The sequence below is a fragment of the Phocoena phocoena genome, chromosome 7 (assembly GCF_963924675.1).
Source record: "Phocoena phocoena chromosome 7, mPhoPho1.1, whole genome shotgun sequence".
Classification (NCBI taxonomy): Eukaryota; Metazoa; Chordata; class Mammalia; order Artiodactyla; family Phocoenidae; genus Phocoena; species Phocoena phocoena.
In genome coordinates, this window is record NC_089225.1 from 17,781,434 (window position 1) to 17,805,751 (window position 24,318).

Sequence of the window (24,318 nt, forward strand, 5' to 3'; positions counted from 1 at the left end):
GGCTAGTGGTGTACCTTCCACACCTTGAGTAGACAACGTTACTCTTCAGAAGGCACCAGACAGGTGGACCCCCAGTTACCCACAGTGGTGGCCAGCTCATGGTCGTCTTCTCCTCCTTTGATTCGCCCTTGCTTATCCCCCTACTGCTGTTCCCTGGAATCACTTCCCAACTGAGCTGCCTGTTCTTGACTTATGCTCTGACTTGACTTGTGCTCTGCCTTGGAGGAAGCCCTTGTGAAGCCCTTGACTTATGCTCTGCCCTGGAGGAAGCCCAAGTGAAGACAGTTCTTCATACTGAGATGCCCAAACTGCCTTCTGCCCACCCTTCCCAAGGCAAGATTATCCAGCTTCCGCTCTGATACTGACTATCCTCTATTCTTCCAGTAACTTTCTTGCTCCACTTGTATATTTCAGCCAGCATCCGTTTCCGTTTCTTACCACCAAAGAACCTGTACTGATGTATAGCTTTATTTCAAGTGGATCCATATTATACCGTTGAATAATAGGAGGAAAGTTCTGCGCATATGCAAATATACAAATCTGGCTGATGATCAGTGTGCTTGTTGCTTTAGATGGCAAGAAATTCTGAAACATCTGACAGTATTATTAAGTTGCTCTTAAAAAACTGACATTATGGGTGGGCTGTACAGTCATCTGGCAAGCGATTCACGGTGTTTCTGCCAATGCCCACACCTGGCATGATGAAGTGCTGAAATCCAGCATTTCCTGGACTACTGGATGGGCATCTAAAACTAAGACACCATATGATTTTATGCCTTCTCTCTTAGCTCGCTCACCACTCTCTAAAATCATTACCTTCTGTTGTTTCACACTTAAGGACCACTCCTGTGATACAGTGATCTTTGGAGGAAAACAAAGTGCTTTCTGCTTCTCCAGGTAAGGAACTGGAGAACAGATGCAAGATTCAAACACATGTCTCTTGATTTCCCAAGACCCTGTTTATCCACTAAATCACACAGCTTTCCATTGTCACTTGACATAAACAGGTTAGATTCCTATTAAGTCCAAGTATACCTATCATCCATTCACCTATTTCGCTATCTAGCTATCATCTTTCTTTCTTCCTATCATCTATCATCTACCTAATTGCTGAGTGATTCCAAATACACAAGTATAGCCTTGAATAGTGGCCATTTTTCTCAAATCTGCATCTGAAATTGCAAATAGGAAAATCTACATTACTCTAGTGCATCTGGTCCTTGTTAATTCTTAATCTGTTGTATCTTTTATTGTCATGATTTCTCCAGCTGTGTGAGTCTAACTCATAAGTTAATATGCTACATAAACTACACTAAAGAATTGTTGAAACAAAGTTGAGACTCCTGGGCTCCCAGCACTCCTCCATACAGGAGCAGTCTAAGTCTAGCTGACCCAATGCCAAGAAGATCATAAAAATCCACTGACTAAGAAACTTGCAAATGAGTCCAAGGTGCCCCTCCCCCCACCCTGGTGTGTGTGTTTTACACTCTGTTGGGTTTCTAAAAGAAGAAAAATGCTAAGAAAAATCCAGCATTTCACTAAAGATGTATAACTTTTTGAGAACTTTGCCAATACCCTACACAGAAATGGACCTTTTATCTCCTAAAATAGAATCCTGAACAATGGGTTTGCTTTTGAACAATGCTTTCAAAAACAGAACTTGCCATTTGGAAAGTTTCTTATGATTTTCTAGAACAGTGGCTTCCAAATGCAGCCCATCATTAGAATCACCCAGGGGGCTTTTGATGGAAAAAAAAAAAAAAGAAAAGAAGAAGAAGATTCCAGGGTCCCACTGTAAAACTATTGAAGCAGATCTCTGGCAGGTTGGACCAAGTTTCCCTGGTGATTCTGATATTCAGCCAGGTTTGAAAACCATGCATGGCTAGAGTCTCAAGTCTGAACATTAAATATTGCCTTAGCAGTTAAAATTTTAGTGCCTGTGATTATAACTTTATTCTACTAATTTCCTTTGGATTTATGTTTTGGAAGAAAAGCCTGGATGGAAAATCATTGAACCATTATTGTGTCCAAATCCTCCATTTTGAAAAAAGCCCTTCGAAAAGCTTAAAAAGACTTTTCAAATGATGGATTTGATCCTTGATCACTGTAGTTCTGATTGCTCTTCTGTGGGGGACAGGCCTGGGGGGAAGATGGGAAGTTATTTCCAACCTGGCTGAGTCATCGGGATTGAGTCAGAAAGCTGGAAAGGATGAGGGGAAAGCATCTGGCTTAGTCCCTGTCTTCATGTGGTTGTGATTTGCTTCTAGGAATTTCAAGGCAGGCAGAGTTCACTGCTCATGTTTCAATATCTCAGTAGTGAGTAAGTTCTTCCTTAGGACCACCTGACGCTGCTAGCAAGCTGGCATGTCCTGATCCCCAGTGAACAGAAAAGGATGCCTTTTCCCTCATCTCTCCCTAATAAAATAATATGAACGGATGGACTATAATCCTAATATAAGCATGACCCCATAAAGAGAACCGTAGACTAAGTGGGGAAATCAAGATAGAAGCCCAACCCAACACTGCCACTAACCAAAATGGCCAAGTCAGGCTAATCATTAATATCCTTATGTTTTCGTTTCTTCGTCTGCAAATTGAAGAAATCAAACCCTTCCCCTTCTGGCCTGTTGTTGTTTATGTCTACCATGCCATCATTTATTTACTCACTCATGAAGGCCTTCAATGTGCCACTCAACGGCTATGTGCTGGGTAATAGCAGGGAATAATAAGACAAACATGCTCCCTGACCACAAATAACTTATAGTCATAAAGAAAACAGACAAATAAAGAACAAACAATGACTATGTAATTACACTGATGCTACTTCTGTAGGGGAAAAGAAAGATGGTAAGGCACTCTAAAGGAACTATTTAGGCTAGAATTCCTCCTCCCCTAGACCGCACACCTGGCTCTCTAAATCACTGAAGTGTGGAAAGGCAGACGGCCGGTGTGTTCCAAGAACTCTCCAAATGGACTTTTACCCATAAGCATGAAACTGATCAATCTTATCAGATTTTGGCAGCTTCTAGATAACCATATTTGTGAGGAAGTATCCACATTTGCTTGGACAACTACACAAACTCTTCTAAGGAAACCAACAGGGTCTCCAAACTTTAGAGACTAGAGATGTGGCCTCAGTGTCAGCATTACCACTTGGCTAGAAACTACTGGCAAGGTAAAAGTCGTAAACTAAAGCCCATTAACTTCAGTGAGAAAAACTGTTTCATGGCCACAAAATAAACTATTAACATTGGCTCTTCTCCCAGGCCTGAGTTGACTGTAAAGGAACCCAACAGTATATGGATAGCTTGGTTAAATTTAACAACAGTCATGGAAAACATCTCCTGTGGTATCCTATTTGCTGAATGTTGGGATGGCAGAGTCAGCCCCAAATTAATAAACTCCATTAACAAGATGTTAGTTTATGCTAGATCAGCGCTTGTAACTTTCAAGGATGTCTTCAAGTCAGTTTCCACATAAGATATACCCAGCAACTCTGTGAGGTAGATGGGATGATCTGTCCATCTGAAAGAAGCAAACCATGGGCTAAGGAAGTTGAGTGAATCATTTCCAAATTATGTAGCTAATTGACAAACATGCAGACATATGTGTCCGCGTGTGCACGCACACACACACACACAGACACACACACACACACAGACACCACATGTCTCTGTCTATGTCAAAGGGCTGCTATGTAGACACTGGTAGTGATGAAGTCCAAAAAGAACAGATGACATGGAAGAAAATACACAGACTAGATTACACAGAAAATACGTAGAAGAGAATAGACCATAGCTAGTCTCTGATCCTCCTATAAAAGTCCATTGTATTCTTTCTCAGAAATCTGAGTTGCCAGTGACTACACTAAATGCCAAAGTGGGTAAATATCACTTGCCCTGTTTGCTTGTTCATTTTTAAAGAAAAACGATCTTAAGGAAGACCCCTCAGTTCTTAGTCTAATTTCATTTGAAATCTTTCACTATTATTGCTGTGGTTGCTATAAGCAGCAGCAGCATTACCATGATTTTTTTTTTATTCTTTTGGAATGGAAGCTCAAACTCCAACAATGTGGAGCTGGCCATGTGACAATGATGACAAACGCTCGTTCTGTCACCTGAGGTACGTTCTTGGCAATCCTTTGTACCCTTACCTGCAATTTAACGGCTCAAAGCTCTTAGACGTATTGTCTGAAACAGAATCAGACTACAGATGGGTTAGCATTCAACACATGTAAATATAGAACTGAGATTCAGTCAGCTGAATTGGCCTCGTTAGGTTATCAAAAATTTTATTCTATAACAGGTTGAGTAGTGAACTTTCAAAACTATCTATTGCCCTCAGCAATTATGCAAAAAGCCCAAACTTTGATAGAGTTAAATAGTGTCAGGCATTATGAAAACTTGTTTTGGTTCTGGTAAAAACAATTCATAATCTATTCACTAGAATCATTGATGGATACCAGTTCATTCAATACGTCATTGTGTTTCCTGTAATTCAGTCTTCCCACACTTTTTCACAAGGACGGTCATTGGCTGGGTCCCTCTTCGGGGGAGACAAACCCTTGAAGAAACAATAACTAAGACTTTTCTCAACTGGACCCTGGAAAACACAGCCCAGCACGCTGCAAGGGTAAAAGGCAATGCCCCGCCCTGCATCTTTGAAAGCAGGGCATATAAATAGCCCAGGGCACTTTCCTGTTTGGAGAACTCAGTAACAGCTGTTCATAGCCCACATTTCTTTCATACTTCCCTCCCTGCCACAAAGAAAATACAAACTAAAACTAGCTGTAGGAATGGACATTATTCAACATTAACGCGCCTTTAAAAATAGCACAGGAAGAGTCATAGACACAATGAAGGGAAAAATGAGCAAAACTTAGGAGGAGTAGAGAGGAGATACTTTTAAACAATGAGAAATTTAAGCAGGAAGGCAAGGAAAAAAAAAAGAGGGGCAGGATTTGTAAAGGTTGCCTCTGGGAAGTGATATGAAAGGGGCACTGTAGTGGGAATTAGAAAAAGCAAGGTATTTGTTGGTAGTGATGCTAATTACTCATGCTTTCTCGGGCATGCCCCCGGACATCTCTAGGCCTGTTCCGTAAAATGGGCAGAGGGTAAAAGAGATAGATCTAGTCAGTCTGTAAGAATTCCCTCTAATTCCAGAAATGTTATATTGTATGAAACAATAGAGAATGTTGGCTATTGGGCAATGGAGGAACACTGGATTTACCCGCCAGATATTTAAGTTCCAGTCCCCTAGGGAAGGGCATTAAGGGGTTTGAAGATGAAGCAAACTGAAGCACACCCAGCTGCCTGGCCACCGCTTCCCCCTCCTAGGACAGCTGCTTAAGGGGATGGTGAGAAAGCTGTCCTCAACCCCCTGGATAGAGCAGCAGCAACAAGGCAGCCACATAGTCTAATTCTCAGAAGTCCACAACCACAAAATTCCCTTCTCCTTGTCCATGGTGCCCAACTGAAGGTTCCTTCCCAAGGCTCACAAATTCAAGATGGCAGAACGTGCAGCCTTTGACTAGAGGCCTCATGGCCTGTGGGTAAAGAGCACAGGTACTGGAGTCAGACAGACTTGTACTCTCCACTCTGCCGAGTACCAGATCCATGACCTTTGGTAAGTTACTTAATATTTCTCTGATCTTCAACTGTTGCTGTTGTTCCTTTTAATTTCCCAAAATGGAGACAGAAATGCAGTTATGAGCTTTATATGTAGTTATCAAAGTACGTGACACGGAGTAAACACTCAATAGACATTATCTACTATTATTCGCTAACATTATTTTCATGGAGTGTTTTGCTTAGCTTGGAGAAATGTTTTTTTGTTTGTTTTTCCCAGGTCCTTCGACCTGCTGAATCACCCTATCATCTTTGATGGAAAAAAAAAGCCTTCTAGCACAGGATGGTCAAGGAGCAACTGATTGCACATTGACTAGAGTTCAATTAAACAGGCAAAAATCAGGTTGTAAGCCCCTAATATGGACCACTTAGTGAGTAAATCTAAACATTTCAAACTGGGACTCCAAGCTTATGGTTAGACTTCCCTAGGGCAAAAAATGCACATTCTTCCATCCAGCCTAGACATGCAAAATGTCTCCCTCATACGTCACCCCTCTCATCACGAAAAGGAGCACACATCTGCATGTTGGGAGTCTCACCAGATGGGATATTTCCTCTGCTTCTGCTATGAACTGTGCTAAGAAATCGGTCAAGGATAAATGGAAACTCTAGGTGTATATGCTTGTCTAAAGCCAGGATCCTAATGTTCATAACTGCCTTTTCTGCATTACAAGGTTAGATTATCTGAAAATGCCCCCAAAGGGCAAATCATCTTACACGATGGAAGGACACTCTGAGGAACTAGTCTATGTTCAGGGAGATAAAACTTAAAAATGGGTTACAGAGGGAATCTTTCCGGGAAGATCTGAGAGAAAAGACAATCATCCATCCCGAAGGACTCACAAAAGTTCCTGTATGAAAGCAAGGCTTTCCTAGAACTGCATTGTTTAGTCATCTTTACTTCTAACTCATATCGACATGGCCTTCCTACAGCAAAATAGAATCACAGAATTTTAAAGTAGCAAGAAAGAAACCAGCTGAATCTCTTTTACTTGCCCAGGTTACTACAGCTGACCCTTAAACAACACCGGTTTGAACTGCGTGGGTTTTTCCCCTCATACGCAGATTTTTTGCATGAGTAAGTAAATGCTACAGTACTACATGGTCTGAGGTTAGTTGAATCCTCAGATGTGAACCGGGGATATGGGGGAACCGTGGAGACAGAGGAACCACAGGGTTAGGGTTAAGTTATATGCAGACTTTCAACTGCATGGAGAATCCGCACCCCTAACCCATGCATTGTTCAAGGGTCAATCATACTCATTTGTGTTTTATTTTTTTTAAAGTTAACTATGTGAGGTAATAGATATGTTTTGTTTTAAATTTATTTATTTAATTTATTTATTTTTGGCTGCGTTGGGTCTTCATTGCTGCATGCAGGCTTTCTCTAGTTGCGGTGAGCAGGGACTACTCTTAGTTGCGGTGCGTAGGCTTCTCATTGCAGTGGCTTCTCTTGCTGTGGAACACGAGCTCTAGGTGCACGGGCTTCAGGAGTTGTGGCACGCAGGCTCAGTAGTTGTTGTGCATGGGCTCACTTGCTCCATGGCATGTGGGATCTTCCCGGATCTTCCCGGTTAGATCAGGGATCTAACCCGTGTCCCCTGCATTGGCAGGCAGATTCTTAACCACTGCGTCAACAGGGAGGTCCTCATTTGTGTTTTAAAGTTGATCCCAAAGGACCTAAATCTCAGCCCAGAGAAATCACATATAATATGTGGCTTTGGTTCCCCCACACACACGCTGGACACTGAGTAAATCCATCTAAATGTCCAAGGCTCTGGAGGCTGGTGCCTTCAATTGGAAATGGACATGGCAACAGAAATATGCCTAAGAATTGACCAAGGAAAGCAGTATACCCAGAAACCCAAGATTTAACCTGAGTGGTGGAAATTGTGATAATCAACTCTGTTAACCTATGGATTCGACTTCACACAGAAGACTAGGCAGGCCCAAAGGGGAATTTCAAGGGTGCTGGGCAAAGGTGGCTATGGAGGAGGTTGGAAGAAAACAGTCTTAGCATGCTGGCAGAACAGGGGCCAAGGGGTCTCAGAGACTGAGCCCCAGTCCTATAAGGGGTCAAGGACTTCCCCTTGGCAGTCTTTTCCTTTTTGACATAACAATTGCCCAAATGTCCAGGTTAGGAGTACTCACGGCGAAGCTCTCTGTGCCAGCATCAATGATTGACACCCTGGAGTTGGCTGCAGCCCAGGTGTTGCAGCAACCCTCACTCCCACATCCTGAGTGAAGTCTATCTAGGACATAGGTCCCCAGCCGGGCCAAGGATGGGCCATCGAGAGTAGTTACGGTGACACCAGTTTCTCTAGAACCCTAAGGGAGCACCTATCCCTGGGTGACTCCAAAGCTGGTCCAGAAAACAACACAGGTGAATCCGATCAATGCTGTTTTCAGATTTCTCAGGCCTGTGAGTGAGCAGTTAACACCTGCTCTGCGGTAATAATGGTGTGTACAAAAAAGTCCAAGAGAATCACCAAGGTTCTGATTGAATCGAAGAGCACCTCTAAGCAACTGGAGCCAGTGGGAAAGAGAAAGAATGGTGAAGGGCAAAGGCGAAAAAGAGCCCACCCAAAATTCAAGGCACAATCTCCATTGCACAGAACATGTCGTACACCATCAGCATAAGCAAAACAAGGTCCGGAGCCAAGAGACTTAGGGTTTGCGTGGATGGAAAGTCAAGTGAGGACACTGGGAGAAACAGGCACCCCATGCATCGTCACTCCGCCTTAAGCCAATATTTTTAACACCAGTGGACAGACCCATCAGACCTAGGCCGCCAGCCCCAGGAAAACACAAGTGACACAGTCAACTACAAGGTTTCTGGTGCCCGGTTCCAAGGCAATGTTCCTTTCTAGCCAGGTCTTCTTCGTGGACCCAAGCTCTGACTGTCTGCTTTGTATTCACTGAGTTCGTAATCTGTTTCATGGTTTCTGTGAAGAGCTTTGAGTTTTCCTCAAGGAGAGGTCTCAAGTATGTCTGCTTATTTTCCCAAAAGAACCAGAAGAGACGTCAAGGAAACACTCAACTTGGAAAGTGGGAAAAGAAGAGGATTTGATATTGAGAGACACAGAACATGAGCAATACCCAAACTCATCTCATGTCCACCTAAGATGTCTTATCCACATCGGTCACTATTCATTCATTCATTCAATAAATAGTGGACATTTCTGACATGCCAGGCCCTGTTTTAGGCACTAAGAAAGAAGGGTTATGAAAAGCTGCTCTTGTGGAGTTTGCTACCTGGCATGGGAGGTGGACAAAACACACATAAATAAGTATATCATTAATGTCAGGTAATGACAACTGCCCTGAACGAAAATACAGCAGGAATTGGGGTTCTTGAGTGGCTGGCATGAGGTAATTTAGACAGGGTAGTCAGGGAAGGCTCTCTGAACAGGGGTCCCTATCATGTGAGGGATGGAATTTTGACAAGATGTGAAGGGTTAGCGAGCCTGAGCTCTGAGATATGAACATAGTTTAAGAGCCTCAAGATCAATCCAGCTAAAGTCACTGGGCCAGGCTAAGGTGGAAACGAGAGACAGCATAGTCACTGCCCCCCTGCAGGGCCTGTCAGATGAGAACTGCAACATGCTTGCCATATATGGGTCTGCAATTTCTTTACGTTGTTCATAAAGGCGTGTGAAAGTTTAAGGCGTTTCTTCGTAAATGTGCTTAAATCTCTGTCTTTTTTTTCCCGACAAAAGGTCTCATATTTATTACTGAGCCAGAGCCCTAGTGCAGAAACACTAACACAAAGAGAAAAATCATTTCCCCGATAAAACACATCCAGCTGTTCAGATAGCAGTGACGGTCGAAGAGAGATATGGTAAGATGCAAGTGAAGTGACCTTGACACAGCATAAATATGTTTGCCACTTCGTGTGCTTGGTGTATGGGGCTCCTTACAGATCCAGCTTGGTTCTTCTCCAATGTCTTCTCTTGGAGTTGTATCTAATTTTATTAGCAATTTTCAGTCAAATCCATTGGGTAATAGGATGATTCTGCTTTTGTTTTTTGGCCAGGAATTGCTTAATCCTGAAAGTCCTGAGAGAAGATATGGCAAGGAGCAAATTCAACCGCACAGAGGGTGGCGGAGGAGAGAAGAGAAACAAATGTGCTTAAATCTCTCTCGTGCATTTTTCTTGCTCTTATTGGAAGAGGGTTATTTTTCCATTTCTTCTCTGTGTCACTTCCCCCAGGAACTCCCATTTCTTTGTCGGCTTTCTGGAAGGTCTTCCCAGCAACTCCAGGCCAGAATGCTTCCTCCTTTCTCTGACCCAACTCTTCTTTTGACTGTCCTACTCTGTATAATACCTGCTTCACCAGCACCCGATGCGGGATGCAGGATCCCGGTTTGTTTTTGCTTTTGTTTTGCATGTACATCCATGTCATCTCTGGACAAGCAACAGAGTCAGGAAAAATGTGAATTCTAATTCCAGCCCTTCCACTCACTAGCTGTCAACTAGTTTTTCAAGCTCCGCTGTAAAATGGGATGCGAACACTGGTACCTACCTTATGGCATGGTTGTAAAGAGGAGACATTATAAGAGGGCGTTTGGGAATGCAAGCTGCTGTCAGCAGGGTTATGGGTTCTTGTAATACGGGGCTATGCCTTTGATTTTCAGTTATGCCCGACAGTGCCTACGACACATTATGTTCCCTATCAATGGTCTTTGAAGACAGCATAACATGCTCCAAAAAGCACTGGATTTGGAATTATCAGGGAGAGATTCCTTCCAGGTTCTGTCACTTCCTAGTTACACGACCAAAAACGAAGGTCATGTAGCTCCTCCAAGCCTCAATTTCCTCATCTACAAAATAGGAATAATCATACTAACCTCACAGGGTTGTTGGGTATAATCCATGAGATAATATACAGAAAGAAGAAAGCATTTCCAGCTCTAAAACTTCTGATTCTGTGGCTCTTAACTCCTTAACTCTCACTGATTTAATATAAAATCCAGTTACGTGAATCCACAATTCCTTTAAAAAGAAACTCATAGACTAAGTATCTCTCTCTGACAGCTCCTTCCTGGACCAGAGCACCAGGAACTAGTCAGAACCATTTTGCTGTTGCCCAAAACAGAAGTCACAAGGAGAGGGTCATTGGTTAAGGTACATGTGACTTAGCTCAAGGCTATCAGAATTCCATGTATTTCTTTCCAAGGTGAAGGTCATTAATGGCCTCTGCACTGCTAAGTCTGACAAACTGCTTTCTGTTTATTTCAGCTCGAGTTCCTCTATCTGAAGCAGTCAGGTGGTGTTATAAATATCTCACGGAGTGGCAGTGCAAAGTTGGGTGTAGCTCGGTCACTGTGCCCTCAGAGACACGTCCACATGTCCAGCAACTTTTTGCAATTCTAGATGATACTCTGACCTTGACAGGATTTACAGTTTGCTGATACACTTCAATGGGTAGGACGATTCCTACTGCATTTCATGATTGCAGTTACAAAGCCATTTGTGCTCTGTCATCATCCTCTTATACAATTAAAAACTTTCCACTAACGTTTATACAGCTAACTTTTCCATTTGCTTACAGTACAGAGAAAGTAATACATTAGAATGTGCAGCTCCATCAAAAGGAAAAAAAGTGAGCAGACTGAAGAGATGATGCGACCAAGATCAGGTACAAAGACTGACAAAAGGGAGGACCTGGAAGGTCTGAGCTCAGCCAGCTTCCCCGTGTTCCATCACCTGAAGACTGCTCACTTTCTGGGAAGCAGTAAAACAGAGAGCGAGGTCAAGTTTTTCTTACTTACTTAAGAATTCATTCTAACATCAGGGAAGGATGGATTTATGAGAATAGGCTGGTAGTTCTTTAGCTTGTTCCACGTGAACGTGCATTCTTTGGCCGCCCTTCCTGTTCCGAGAAGATGCTATGCACCATAATGCAGCCTCTGGAACGGGGATTAAGAGGCCCACGTAGGGCCCCTTTTCCATTTCTTTTTGCCATTAGAGAGACATAGGTTTGCCTCTGCAACTCAAGACGGACTCTTCATTGTGCCTTAACTGTCCATCCTCACCACACCAAAAGCCAAGCAACTAATTTGCTAAGGGAGACTAACCTTATCTGGCCCAAACCTGGAGCCTCAGACTTTCCTCCACTCCCCCTGCCTGTCCACCAAAATTTCCCAATCCTCTCTCTCACAATCGCCTTCTTCTCTGCATTGCCACTGCCATGACCTTAGCTCAACTTTTTCTTGGGTTTCTCCTAAACTAACAGAAATATTTGCTAACCAGACTCTAGGCTTCAAGTCATGCACCCCTTCAATCCATTTTTCACATTTTCACCCCAGGTATGATTCTAGAAGGCAGTCCTCAACATATACCACTGTACTGGAAAACCCCGTTCCTTGGCACAGAATATCAGACCCTTCGTGACCTGGCCCCTGTCACCCTCTCCGGCTTCACGTCCAACTTCTCCTCTGGTGACGTGCCACCCCCGACCCTGCCTATCCGCTGGCCATTCCTGAAGCACACTAGCTCTCTCATAGCACTGCACCCCCTCCTGCACGGTCCTCTGTCCAAAACACCCTTCCCTCTGTCATCTTCCAACCAATCTCCTTTCTGTTTTTTAAACCTACCGGAGGTTTCCCTGATCCCATTAGGGAGACCTCCAACCACTCACCTTTGTGTGTCCCCAGCACCTTCTCTTTCTATCAGAGTAAACATAGCACTAGATTATAAAGTATTTGTTTAATTACCTCTTCCCATGGTTAAAGACTGTGCTTCATTTATATGAACACACACACACATACACACAGAGCACACAACTAATGCTCACGAGATGGTTGCCGACTGAATGAATAAACACATTCATCTCTGTCTCTCAGATCTGCCCTTCCTGTTCTTCCTGCAAATAATGTAGTTGCTGATTTGCCAGAGGCCAGAAGACAGCCATTTGAGTACTTAAAAAAATCAAGTGTACTGCTAATGCCACTTGGGAGGTTGAGGGGATAGAAAATACATCCTGTCAGATCCAGACGAGGCTCCTGGTCTGTGGGAAGGAGAGCACAGCTATCCAATTACTATTTGAAAGGAGAGACTGCAAATGCGATCTCTGGCAGAGTTCTGTGATAGGACGCCTTGCCGTCCAGCCACCAAGAACTAGAGTTGTGCAGACCAGGACCACACCGACGCTCAGTGCAGGTGATGTGGCGACTAGACCAAGCAACACGTGCACAGGCTCCCACGCTCAGAATGAGCTGATAACCAGCTGTTACGTACCGGGAGCTATTATGACTTAAACTCGTGTGAGATTCGTAGAGCCCAATGCCAGAGCAGCTTCTTCAGTTAACGAAACTGCTGTTTCATGACAGCCTGTTTCTGAAGGGCTGTGGTTACGTGTGCCCGGAAAGTCCTCAGGATAACGCAGGATTCAATCCAGAGACGTGGGTACGGAGGGGATGGCTGGGGATGTCAATTAGTCACACTTAGGAATAAACCCTCTAACTCATCTGAATAGTGTAAATACTAGACCGGGGGGGAATGCCTACCTAAAAATTACATTTAAAATAAACAAGCAGTGAACTATTTCCTTACTGGTTACTCCCAGGCAAAATGTTATGCCTGCTTCATATAATGTCACGATGTCTCAAGCGTATTATTAAGTGATGTAATACACTTGCTCTGACAGATCATCATATGTTTATTCAGAAGTTCATTAAAGCCAGGGGTGTGCACGAAATCCATTAATATTCAGGCTACAAATTTGTGTTTTTTGTTATTGCTGTTTCTTTGTTTTGTTTTTTTTTTTAACCAGTGGTTCAGTCAAATATAACAAAATCCTTTTGGAGATGATATTAGGAAACAAAGTCAACTTTTGACATTATTTACAGACAAGCAGAAATGAACAAAGCAGCCCTCATTGAATCTTTGTTGAATCCCTGATTGCTTAGAGCAGGAGAAAGCCTTGTAGAAAAAAATCGAAATCCTGCTTACTCAGGAAACAGTCAACCTTGTGGGTGACACATAGGGCATCTCTTGAACCCAAGTCTGTGCTCCTTGTTAATTGCTGATTGAAAATTATCTGCTTTAGTTGGGGGGGAGGGGGGAGGGATAAATTAGGAGCTTGTGATTAACATACAAACACTACTATATATAAAATAGAGAACCAATAAGGGCCTACTGTATATAGCACAGGGAATGCTACCCACTATTCTGTAATAGAAACTGTAAAAGAATGAATATATGTATATGTATAACTGAATCATAATGCTATACAACTGAAACTAATACAACATTGTAAATCAAGTGTATTCCGCTAAAATTAAAAAAAATAAAAAGATTTGCTTCTAAAACTTTGGCAAGAACTTGAGTTCAGATCAATTGAAATACCTATAGAGCTAGTTGAGAACACAATTTCAAAAGCATGGTCACTCTTTGGAACTGGAATCTACTTTTTAACACAAATTACATAGCCATTACATGGAAAAGCTGATCTTTTAAATGCAAGAATATGTCCTATAAATGACTTCTGTTTCCATAATTTAAGCAATAAATCAACTAAGGAGTTTCGTTCCTGTAAAAAAAAAAAAGAAAAAGAAAAGAAAATTACCTGTTCTATGAAAATTATATTTTTCACATGCTTTGTGGTCAGTTCTAATCCAATATCTTCTCCAAAGTCCACTCTGTGTCCTCCAGCTCCCATTCATCTCTCTTTCCTTGACTATTTATAGGTCTCATTGTGCATCCCTCTTGATTTTGCATGTAATTTACACATAGTCAAAATAGTAGAAAACACATCTGACAAAATTTATGACGTGCTAACCAAGCACATAGCAACTTCTCCAAAAATTCTCTCTGAGCCTTGTGGTCCTTTTGTGACAACTTAACATTGACAAAGCCTGTGGGCCTCAAGGTGTGCGCCCCAGTCCATCACCACCAGCATCACCTGGGAACTTGTTAGACGTACAAATTCATGACCTCACCCAGACCCGCTGAATCAGAAACTCTAGGGCTAGGACCAGTCATCTGTGTTTTATTGAGGCTTCTATGTGATTTTGCTTTCATGTCAAACTGGAGATTTACTGTACTACGATTACAAATCGGCATATATTTGGGAAATTCTGACCAGCTTATGAGAAGAAGGATAGATCGAGGTTCTTATGGTGGATTCAAAGAAGTTAAAAAACAAATTTAAAAAATGTCAATTATCTCGGCAAAGAACTACTTCTTGCAGAAAGTAGGCACAATAAGAGTAGTCATCTGAAGAAAAAAGAAGCAGCTCAAAACAAAACACAAAACAGAGAAAGGTTTGTCTAATGGAGCAACACAGATGATATTTCTAATTATCAGGAGAACTGCTTAGTGCTGAGTGTCAGGATAACCACACCTCCTGAATCAATTCAGGCTCTGGGCTGAATGAACGTGCAAAGCTTATTCCCATGGAAACCAAGCACTATACAGATTGATAGGGTTAGAGCACATATAACCGAACTAAGGCAATTGCCAATTTTAAAAGATTAGCAGTGAAAATTTGACACCACACATTTATTTTCTGAATATCAGACATGGCTCATCTATAGTCGAGGATAAAGGATGGTCAAAACTTGATTTAAGAGAAAAGAAAAGCCCTACTACGACACAGCCAGTAGGGCTTTTCAACTCTGGCCAGAAGGAGGCGGAAGGTCTGTTTTCTTAATACCGCCCTCATTACAAGGAGATCGTTTTGAACATTGGTATTAAACAGGTTGCTGTGGCCTCCTGCCTGGAGTTCAGCGTGCCAAGGTTCAGTCATGAGCCAGCTATGAACGGGCTGAATAAGATGCTCACAGATAGGGTTTCCCACCCCAAACCCCTGCCATACAGCATCCCACCAGGAAGGTCACCAGGAAGTAAGAGAGTGCTAAGAGTGATCCAGCCTCTCCCCACTTTTTCTGGCATTCCTTCCCTGGCCCTCACTAATGACCTTGTCACATAGGACACATCTGCTGTATAAGAAAGGCTGCTTCAAACAGCAGCAGATCTGCTGTCTGCCATTCCCGAGCACAGAGAACAATAGGGAAGTTGCTTTAGACCTCCAAAAGATTTGTTTGTTTGTTGCTTGGGCAATTTCGGCATTTCCAAATTTTATATATGACTGTGACCAACTGGGAAGGCGGCAAACGAGTTCAAAGCACAGCTAACTATGCTCTGATACAGGCCTTTGTCTCCAGTAGATAATAGAGAAGGAACCACAGGGGATTTTGTCTCCGTGTCCTCAGAGAGACACAAAGAGCCTCAGGTAACACAAACCAGAATGTTCAAAATGAGCAAATGCGACCTGCAGAGCTGGGCTTATGCTTAATATCTATTCAAATATCTAAGACCCCTTCCAGCTTTAAAATTCTCCACTTCTCTGATCTTGTAGCTTCTCGTAGGGACTAAGCCTTTGAAATTTCATGCCAGGTTTCAGTGATTGAGGTTTTTGTCAAGAAAAAAAAAAAAAAGCCCATAAACAGATATGCTGCAAAATTGAGGTTGTATCTGTAAACGCTCAGCATTTGAGAGCGGTGCCTTACATTTTCAAGAGCTAGTGGTAGTTTTCAGAGTTTCGTATTTTGGAAGGTAAGAGCCACAGATTTTTGATAAGCAAATCTGCTGAACAAGGCCCTGGGTCGGGGGTCCAGACAAGTTCATGGATTCCTCTCAGGATATTTATATTTACATGCAATTAGGCAGAATGCGTGTGAGGGAAGAAATGGAGGGGTCAGAGGACAGAGGTGCAAAATAAAAGGGAAAGAAAAGAAAAAGCCGCAAAGACGTTCTGTAAGAGAAGAAGGAAGTGGCTTCCACCCTGTGTCTTGCATTCATCTGCTCTGACCTGAAGGTCTAGAAGATGACAGAGTTTGCCCCCTTTCTCCAAGAGATGATCAACTCATAATCCCAAGCTTGATATGATTATCTCATAAGCTTTGATAGTTCATTAATTCGGCTTCCACAGATACAATTGTGTTATTGCTCCAAGAATAACCCAGGCCTATGTGAAATGTAGCAGCCACGCCCGGGTCTGTGACCTCTCGTTTCAAAGAACTGGCTGGCTGACTTTTTATTTGAGCTCTAATACAGGTTGCCAAGCCAAGACTGTTTTCTTTGCATGGGAGGTGGTGGCCCTGTAAGATTAACTGGGAAGTTACTGGTAACATTCCAGTTACTGAATTGGAGCGGCCAGGTGTCCATGGCTTTATCTTTTTGTTTGCAACTTTTGCAGATCTGACCAAAGTCATAAGGACTACTACCAAAGGATTATGAGCCGTTTTGGGCTTGAGACCCAGTACCCCATTTGTAAAAATGAACCAGCCTTTAGTCAGGAAGAAAAGTTTTAGATTATCTGGATGTGTGATAAATATTTAACTCCAGAAGTTTATTTGCAAGTTAAACTACTACCCCAAGAGAGTGGAATATATCTGTCTTTCTGTCTCAATCATCTCTGGTTCCTAAAAATGCACAAGCTAAGTGGAATAACCACATTTTCAAAGGTCACGCAACACAACCCATGCCAGGCAGACACATCTTCTTGCTACGTCATCAAAAACCAACATAGTATTAAAGTTCGTAAGTCGAGTTATTTTACAAATAAAATAATTCTGTAGGTACAAAAATACTTCTCAGTGTAGACTTTCCCCCTCTTTTTGATATGGTGATGTCTTCTCTTCATTCAAAGATATGACAATAACTCTTTAGTGCCTTCAGAACATAACACTGAAAACACACACACAAGCTCTCCTCCTAAACTAACTGTTCATAAGCCAGTGAAAGGGAAGGGCTGCGTTACTTAGGAATAAAATGTTGACCCCTGAGTGTGGTTACTAACTGAAATTTAAACACAGGTTTTCAGGGGTCAAGGTGAAATGAGCAGACTGGAGCTAGTCTCCTGGTTGGTGTATTAAATCTCTGACAGTTTCCTAGAGGTAAATGTATGCATTTTGGGGAAAAGGGCTTTCCCATAGCCTAGCTATCCAGGTTACTGGGATGGGGTACTGCTAAGGAGCTCAAGTGTATTACTGTCCTTTGGACAGCTAAGCCTCGTTTTTTCACACAATATAAAATAACTTAAAGCACCAGAAGCAGTAATGGAGACCATCCAGTTTAGACCTTAAGTCATAGTGCTGGTGACACACAGCAGAGGCACCTATGCAACATACTCAGAAGATAAGACAGTCTCTGGGAAATAAGATAATGTTACCATATGGACTTTTTAAATATAATACCTGCATGTCATTGCTGTAAGGTGCATTTTTGAGGCAGTCGTGAAACTGGTATGTGATTTTTGGTGTGCTCTGTTGTAAATTCAAAGAGCTTGTTCACGTTTTTTTTTTTTTTCTTTTTTAACCTATTGTTTTCAGGGTGTCCATTTTGAATTAAAACTTGTTACACCATTAAAAAAAACAACACCACCAACTCAGAAGTGCCTCTTATAGATGCACCTGAAAATATTTACTGATAAAAAAAAAGCCCACAATTCAATGCCAAGGAAAAGTGACACAAAAGCCCGAATTTCTTATTTTGCAGATTCCTGATTTTCAGAGGTAAAAAAATGGATCCTAACTTGTTTCTGACCCAAAGCTATTTTTTAAATAGTTTCTCTGATCACCCGCAAGGATGTAGAGGAGCAAACACTGTAAACATTCATGGGTTTGGAGCTCACGACCTAGAAATATAAGATTATTCAATCTGAAATCCACCGAGTCTGCGTCACTTTACAGCAAAAACATGCAATTTTATGAAAAGGACACATTGCTTTTAAGAACTTGGATGTCTGTTTCTGCATTCATTTATTCAATAGATATTATATCTACTTTGTGCTGAGGATGATAATTTGATGCCATGCACTCACCTAAGTTCTCAAGTTCAGAACTGGTACCAAGTGGGAGCCATCGGTCAGAGGCCAACCCCTGTTTCCTGGCTTTGGGCCCTCCTCCCAGACCCTCAGTGTCAGAGCCATTCTGCAGTGGTTCTTCATCCCAGTATCATGCATTCATTCAACTGACACCTTCTATCGTGCTCAAGGCATGTAAAGGCAAGAGCAGTCCTTGCCCTAAGAAGCTTAGTCCAGAACCTTCTGAAATCTTGTCCTTGAGACTGTGAGCCAGTAGAGCTTGTTTTTGTATTTACCCCACTGCAATCATGCTTAGACTTTCTTCAAACTCTTCCATCTCTTCATTTCTCCCCTTCTTTTCCTCCTCCAAGCAAGGGTTTATTTGAAAAGAAGAAGAAGAAGGAGATGGGGGACGAGAAGGGGAAGAACTTGGATGTTTGGCTTTAGATGTGCAAAGCAATGCCAATCATAAATGATTTATTTATTTTTCAGAAAAGACTGAAAACGATTCTATTTGCTGTTAATTCAACTGTAGTATAAATGTGAAAAACCTTAAGCTTCAGTCCTTTAAAAAATATTCAGTCACATAGACCACCTACTCCAAAGCTTCCAAATCAGTGAGGTCTGACCATTTATTCAACCCCTGTGAAGTTCGTAAAACTGTGACTTGTGACAAAACTTTTCCTTATAATTTACAACTCAAGCATGCTTATCAGGTCAGAGACACTCCTCCATGGACACGTGTCTTTCTGAAGCAGAACTTTGGAAAGCAGAAGAATTCTGAGAGACAACTTGAGTGGGAAGTCTGCAAACTAGACAGGACAAGAATTTCTCTCAAATATCAAAATGCCAATTGGAATGGCCGCATCCCATTGAGACAACGGTGCGGTGGGCAAAACAGAATCCCTGAATTCATTGTAAAGCTCACAGGGTGGCTTTGGACAAAGTGGGAAGTTCAAGCATTAAGATGGGATTGCAAACTGACTTTTTAAAAAAGGCTATCTTGACGCAGTTGAAAGGAATCTAAGTGAAGAACTCTCAGGTATCTTTTCCTCAGAATCTTTACAAGTGAGTTTCTTATGATAGTGATACATTTGTGACATAGATTTCTTTCCCTTTGATCTCTCTTTACTTCTCATTGATGCCTGCAAGTCCATCATTAGACATTCCCACCTTTATCACATATTTAAATGCAACACAGAGGAGAGGCCCACTATGCCTTCTCAGTGACCGAAACTCCCAGCTGTACTGGGAACACTTTGGTAGCTGGAATCTTGTTTATCCCATCTTTGGTATTCCTCACGCTGTGCTAGGCACTTGATATCACAGAATCACTGAGGTTCAAGGAACTTGACAGGTCACTGGGCCCCATCCTCTGATCACAAAGACAAAAACGTAAAGCTAAAACTCAGAAGAAAAAAGACAACTGTCTAGAGTGAATCAGCCCATTAGTGACAAAGCTGGGACCAGAAATGGGGAGTCTGCAGGCACATGGCAACTCACTTTGAAACCGAGCGGGACCCTGTGGGCCTCCTGGACATGGAAGCCTTTCTATGTTCCCCTGTTCTTGACCTTCCCTGAGTTCCCAAGGGCAGGTTCAAAGAGTTGCTAGTCAGGGAAGGGAGGGGATGCAGAGACAAGGGAGGAACAGTCAAGAAACAATAGCACAGCCTTGGGGCAGGGTCCTGGTTCCCCCTCAAGGGATACACATAACAGTATCTTTGAGCTCTTCTGTAGAACTAAAACCCCCACCAAATGGAAGATGTTAACTAGCAGATGAAGCATTCTTCATTCCAGAGAGAAGGTCACAGCTTGATAACTTAAGAGACCCACAGAAGCTCATCAGGAGACCACCTGAGGCCAGATTAAAGGAGCGCAGGCCCTGCACGCACCCTGATCCTTATCAGCAACCCGGCCCTTGAACCATTGCTGTAAAACTCCTCACCAGATCCCCCAGGGTGGGAACACACAGTTGAGGGTAAGAGCCCACTGTGTCCCCCTTTGCCTGGCAAAGCAATAGAGCTATTTCTTTCTACTTCACCCAAAACCTGTCTCCAGTGCACAGAGGCCAAGTTTTCAGCATCAACTTCCCAAGCCTTTACTGAACGCTCTTTGGGCTGGGCATTGTGCTATAGACCGAGAGCATGACCACAAATGCCTTTTCATAGAGAAATTTGTCGGCCAGACTCAGAAACCAATAGTTACAACGAATCTACCTACCTAAGTGTAAACATAGAAGTTAGTTCTTAACCCTTGTGAATCTATCTAAGGAACTTAATAATTGAGATATAAAAAGCATACCCTTAGAATGTTTCACCTGAAAAAAAGTACTAGAACCCAGAGCCCACAGATATGTTTTTAAATGAGATTCCATCAAATTTAATTTAACGGTATTAATAAAAAAGTTTTCCATTTATAGACTATGAATAGAGAGCTCAAGCATTTTAGTTATATACTCAAAATTAAAGCTGTGTTTATTCACTTATTTAGTCAATTTATTATGTAGGTGTGTATACAAAGAATATAGGGGCTTCCCTGGTGGTGCAGCGGTTGAGAGCCCGCCTGCCGATGCAGGGGACGCGGGTTCGTGCCCTGGTCCGGGAGGATCCCACGTGCCGCGGAGCGGCTGGGCCCGTGGGCCATGGCCGCTGGGCCTGCGCATCCGGAGCCTGTGCTCCGCAACGGGAGAGGCCACAGCAGTGAGAGGCCCACGGACCGCAAAAAAAAAAAAAAAAAAAAGAATATAGACCCAGAAATCTTGATTTGATTAGTCCTGATGTTCAGATCTGTTTACTATTAACAACGGCTAAGTTATTAACTTTTCTAAAGGATAAATTCATTGTCATGGATGACAGTGAATCTTAGTCAAGTGTGAACCCTTACTCCATTCAGTTTTCCATGAATTCTCTCAGATAATTAGTTTTAAGAAATACCACGACATGGCACCTTATCATTTTCCAGTCCTCCTGGGACAATCTGAACCGGGGGACAAGGACATGAACCACAGAGTTCAAAAGGGAAGCGGCATTAACATCCGACACTTGACATGCAGCCCTTGCTTCGTGGGAGCATAGAGGCTCCCTAGATTTCTGAGTGCCCATCACCTCATGTACTTGTCGTAACTGCAATGCCTACTGCTTTGGTGTCTGGCCTTGGATTTCCCCAATAACTCGGAACCCCACACATGGTCTGTCTGGTTTATTTACACATATCTTCATCTGGTTGATATGTGCCTTTTCCCAACTGTACTAAATTTATCCCATTTTGGAGACGGGCAGAAAATATAACTCTTGGGGTTGAGATGTGCTACTTCAGGGGCCTTTGCTACCCCTCATCCATGCAGACGTCATGGACCAGGGTCCTTGTGCGCCCTGGGATATCACATAAATGCTGGCTCGCTTCTGAGGGCTGAGAGAGCAGAGAAGAAATTGGATCCAATTACTGGATATCAGTTGTGTGTATGTGTGTGTCTGTGTATGTGTGTATTGTTATTGCTGTTTGATCATTATTCTGGTCTCTCTTTTTCCTTTGGCTGAACAGTCACTAGCCTGTCTCTAGAGAGTTATTCCAGCCTCAAGACTGACTCAGTTCTATGCCCTCTTTCCTCTTTCTGTCATCCATCCACATTCCCCTCTTGACATTCACAAAGGGCCAAAGCAGAGAAAGCCTCCGGAACGCAGCTCTTCTCAGCACAGGCTTTGAGCTTCTGTAACTCCCATCTGTGCGGCTTCCCAAGGGAGCCCTCACTAGAGTTCTGAAGGAAGCATGGCAGAAATCCTGAGGAAAAAATACTGAATTTTTAAGAGAGCTATATTTTTTGAAGATTTTAACAGGAGCACAGAGACTTGCATACAAGGTGCTCAATGAAAATTTCATAAATGGAAAAATAAAAGGCAAACCTGCAAATGTGTCTGGGAAATGCTGAAGCTCCTTGGAGAAGTGGGGCTTTGGATGGAGGTGGCCCCTTTCCCTCGCTCTAGGCAAGGGCAGGGATCCACCATGATCTTAGATCACGTCCAGATGCGTGAGCTGCTTCCTAGGCATCTGAGAGTGGCCAGAAGCACTCCAGCTCTCAGGGGCAAGCCACCTTTTTTAAAAAATTTATTTAAGAGTGTGAGTGGGAAAAGAAGTTGAAAAAGCATAGATACATGTATATGTATAACTGAATCACTTTGCAGTGCACCTGAAACTAACACAACATTGTTAATCAACTAGACTCCAATAAAAACATTTAAGAAAAAAGGTGTGTGTGGCTTACTCACAGTATTCACTAGAATAAAGCTTTACATAGTGGCTGTAGGGACACATGAAAGGAACAAAGCCAGTGCCCTGCAATCACGCTTTGTTGTTATTTCATTAGAGTGACTGTTATCCTTCATTTTTTTTTTTTTTTTTTCCACTCAGCCATTCGTGGGCCACCTTTGAAAGCTGCCTCCACCAGGCACTGGGTGGGGCTCACCGTGCGGTCAAAACCCCTATTCTTCATCCTGGTTCCCATATTGTTACAGTTCTCATTGTTTCCGGGGTATGATTTTTAATTCTCTCAAGTTTTCTTTTTGTTTTTGCTCTTGTGTCACTTGATCCTGATATAAGTCCGGAAGAAAACAGAGGCTCAGAAAAGGTTAAAGAATTTGAGAAGGGCACACAGCTTGGCAGTAGCAGAGCTGGGTCGTATTTTGTGACAGTAAGGGCTGTATACCATTTCTATCAGCCTGTCCCCTTTTCTTTTTTCTTTTTTGTGGTATGCGGGCCTCTCACTGTTGTGACCTCTCCCGTTGCGGAGCACAGGCTCCGGACGCGCAGGGCTCAGTGGCCACGGCTCACAGGCCCAGCCGCTCCGCGGCATGTGGGATCTTCCCGGACCGGGGCACGAACCCGTGTCCCTTGCATTGGCAGGCGGACTCTCAGCCACTGCGCCACCAGGGAAGCCCCCTGTCCCCTTTTTCTTTCTAAAGAGGCCCTGCACAAGGGCAGTTGATCCTCTCTGGGTGAAGGACTTTCAATTCCAAATGTGTGACTTGCAAGGCTGTGCTTTCACTAGTAACCACTGTGCATACTTTTCCAATTTCCCACTGGGGATATGGTAACCATATAGGAAAAAGGATTAACTTATCTTTTGGCTCCTATTATACTAAGACTCATCCTAGTTAATTCCTCATTTAAAACCAGGGTTCTTTTGGTTGTTGATTTCCAGATAATCTCCAATTATCAAAGAAATATAGATGTGAACTATATTTGATCCAATTAAGTGCTGCAAATAGTACAGGGTAGAGAAAAACCAAGCAACTGGCTTTCAATTGGACTCAGTTCTGGTTCTGAAATGAAGTGCTGACTCTTACTAACTTGTGTGATTTGGGGCAAGTGATTTAACCTTCCTGAGCCTCAGTTTCCACATCTCTAAAATGGGAAGCATAATACCTTCTTCCCGGGCTGTTGGAGAACTTATTGGAACGTAAGCTCTGTAAGAGAAGGCCGGTATCAGTCTTGTTTAACCACAGAATTCCTTGAAGAATCAAGCACAATAAATATTTGTTGAATAAAGGATTCATTAAAATATGTAAACTGGATCAGTGCAGTGCCTCGCACATCACCAATGAGTCAGAATCTACATCTAGGCTGATGTCTCCCCTTTCTACTTTCTCTTTCATTTACTCAGAGGATTAGGCTCCATGGTATGCGTAAAAATAATGTTTAACGGATATAATTTGCAAGGAGGGAAGAACTTTTATAGACACACATGCCAGAAACGTCTTTCACAAACATGCAGGAGGGTTGTGAGGATGTCTGAGTCGCTTGGATCAACTGTAGGAAACCACGCATTCGTTATGACCGAGCGCACAGCCCATGAGCCCCACTGGAGCTACAGAGAGTGAAGA

At 42.8% G+C, this 24,318-nt stretch overlaps 1 protein-coding gene and 1 pseudogene across 1 annotated transcript in view; both read right to left on the reverse strand.

Moving 5' to 3' along the window:
• The window catches only part of NCKAP5 (NCK associated protein 5), a 906,625-nt gene that overhangs the window by 864,758 nt on the left and 17,549 nt on the right, over window positions 1–24,318 (reverse strand). The window lies entirely within an intron of this gene.
• LOC136125878 (large ribosomal subunit protein eL39-like) lies at window positions 9,544–22,940 on the reverse strand (annotated as a pseudogene).